Genomic DNA, 2,845 nt, shown 5'->3' with positions numbered 1-2,845 from the left:
GAGTTGAGAGCGCTGGTGGAAGGCCTGGCCCTGAGTGCAGGAAGTGCCACCTGCAGGAAGGAGTGAAGGCTGGGGGTGAATACAGATAACAGGCAAGGGAGGCTTTAAGGTGGTGCCAGCCACGGAAGTCCTTTCGGGAGCCCCTTTAGGAGTCTGGTGCCTGGCAGAGGGCGAGGCGTGATGTCTCCAGATGAGGAGACGCCCTCTTCTGCTCTGAAGACTTCGTGGCGTTTTCCTTGGTCTGGGACACTCTCCTCCTTCTGCTCTGCCTTGTCTTCCTCCAGGAAGTCTTCCCGGACTGACACCCCCACTCCGCCTCTCCCCGCGGCTGGCTCAGGTCCTCATTCCTTCTTTGCTCCGGCACAGAGGCAAAGAGCTCCCCCTGCTTCAGTATCTGTCTGTGTGTGTCTGGTCTCTGGAGAGAAAGCACCCAGAAAGGGGAGGGGTGGGATGAGGACATATGTGTGTCTATAAAACGGGTGGCTTCTCTCTCAGGACTGCCCTCTCCTCAGTTCTCAGGATGAGCTCAGGCCACAAGGGGGCTGGCATGGTCTGGGCAGCCCGCCCAGTTGGCAGGCTGGCAGCCAGGCCCCTACTCTGCCTGGGACCTTTGCTCCCTGCTCTGATGGCCCTGGCCTCCGTTGCCATGGCGGCCCCTTAGTTTGGGGGTAAACAGAGCTCTTCCTCGTCCTCTTGTCCAGTTCACTGACACTCGAGTGTCTCTCCAGGGATGGGCTGGAATTTCAAGTGTGCAGGCACCCCCCCCGCCCCACTTGGGGAAGGCACAAGGTGATGAGTCACAGAATTTAGGCCTCTTTCTGCCCCCTCACTGTTATCTCACTGCCCCTGCTGCCCCCTTCCTGCCCAGCCTGTGTCCCGCTGGAATTGCGGAGGGATGGAGATAAGGACTGAGACTCATTTGGCCTATCGGACTGGGCGGTGGGTGTAGGGAGGAACCTTTCTTTCTATCCTGGATTCCCTCCTTCAGGCTGTTTCCAGGCTATGGAGACCTTCCTGAGGCCCATCCACTCCCTGGTATCAGTGAGAATAATCAGGGCTTCTCTTCTCCCCTATCTTCTGGATCCTTGGGGCCCAGAGTGAAGGAGAGGAGAAGATAGAAAAAAGGAACGTGGGAGAGAGGAAATGAGGATCAGAGTGGTGAAGACTCACCCAGGTAGAATCATAGAACCATTCATTCATTCATTCATTCATGTCATGAATCAAACCACTTTTTGTGCTGAGTACCAAGGGAAACAGAAACGTGTAAGACACAACCCTGCTTTTTTTTTTTTAATTTTTTTTTTAACGTTTATTTATTTTTGAGACAGAGAGAGACAGAGCATGAACGGGGGAGGGGCAGAGAGAGAGGGAGACACAGAATCGGAAGCAGGCTCCAGGCTCTGAGCCGTCAGCCCAGAGCCCGACGCGGGGCTCGAACTCACGGACCGCGAGATCGTGACCTGAGCTGAAGTCGGACGCTCAACCGACTGAGCCACCCAGGTGCCCCGACGCCACCCTGCTTTTAAGGTAAGTGACTTGGTGCTGACGTGAGGGCCCTCTACTTGGCATTTGGGGGATTCTGTTTTATGCCCCAATTACTAGCTGCTGGGCAAGTAACTTCTCTGAGCCTTGGGTTCCTCATCTGTGAGGAAGGATAATGACACTGATCCCCCAAGGTCATTGGGAGGACCAAACGGGACAAATATGCAAGACTGCCTCCTTAGCTGATGTTCAAGGCATGTTAGATGCCTGCGGATCAGATTTACAACCAGGGAGGTGTTCGGGCAAGGGTAACCCAGCCCAGGGGTATAACAAAGGCTGGTTTTGGGGGTCTCTCTGGGAGTGCCAACTCCCAGAGGTGGTGTGACGGGGGCAGGCTGTGTGGGCAGGTGCCTGGTGTGTGGTTTTCATTCAGTAAATGTTTGCAGAATGAATGGGGTGAGCGGGAGCCAGGGCCTGCAGGAAGGGTAAGGTTTCAGCAGGTGCAAGTGGTAGGGAGGTGTTGTGGGAGGGAAGGGCACAGCCCTGGGGCTGGGGCAGGGAGGCAGCTAGTGCCAGGCGGGGAAGGCTCAGCTCAACCAGAGGAGGAGTTTGACCTTTCCCGAAGGCAATGGGAAGCCCTGAGCTGGGGAGTGACAGCACTATAAGTGGTGTTTATAGAGGATCAATCTGGCTGGGCATGGTGAGAGGACGTTTCAGAGCAAAGCCACTTGGGGAGGTGGAGGGGCACAGGGACAGAGGGGTGGAGGGAGAATGGGTACGTGTCAGAGCTTCAGGGCAGGTAATAGTGTCATCTCCCCCTCCAGTCTGCAGGGGGGCCCTTCACCCCAGCACGTCTCCAGGGCCCATCTCAGCTGCCTGCAAGAAGGAGGGAACATCACAAGAAGGTGGAGAATTTCTCAGGAACCCAGAGAGCCAAAGAACACTACCTCCTTTCTCCTCACCCCTCCTAGGGACTCAGAGCCTAGCTCAGAGTAAGGGGGTGGGGGGAGAAGACCAGGATTGGAGCTGGGACCTGGGTCCTTTGGTTTTCTGGGTCCTGCTCCTGTCCTCTAAGAGGAAGAGTGACTCAATGTGTGTGTGTGTGTGTGTGTGTGTGTGTGTGTGTGTGTGTTTTAAGTTTTTGATGTTTTATTTATTTTTGAGAGAGACCGAGTGTGAGTGGGGGAGGGGCAGAGAGGGAGAGGGAGACACAGAATCCGAAGCAGGGTCCAGCCTCCGAGCTAGCAGCAAAGAGCCCGACGCGGGGCTCGACCTCACAAACTGGTGAGATCATGACCTGAGCCAAAGTCGGACGCTTAACTGACTGAGCCACCCAGGCGCCCCTCAATGTGGTTTTTAAAGC

The 2,845-nt window shown here is 55.7% G+C and overlaps 1 long non-coding RNA gene across 1 annotated transcript; it reads left to right on the top strand.

Moving 5' to 3' along the window:
* The first annotated feature begins 1,474 nt into the window (after window positions 1-1,474).
* LOC109501587 lies at window positions 1,475-2,573 on the top strand. Its single transcript, XR_002159762.2, has 2 exons — window positions 1,475-1,527; window positions 2,307-2,573. It is a non-coding gene; the product is annotated as an uncharacterized LOC109501587 (long non-coding RNA).
* The last annotated feature ends 272 nt before the right edge of the window (window positions 2,574-2,845 follow it).

This window comes from Felis catus, chromosome B4 (assembly GCF_018350175.1).
Source record: "Felis catus isolate Fca126 chromosome B4, F.catus_Fca126_mat1.0, whole genome shotgun sequence".
Lineage (NCBI taxonomy): Eukaryota > Metazoa > Chordata > Mammalia > Carnivora > Felidae > Felis > Felis catus.
This window is presented reverse-complemented; position numbering and strand designations above follow the sequence as displayed.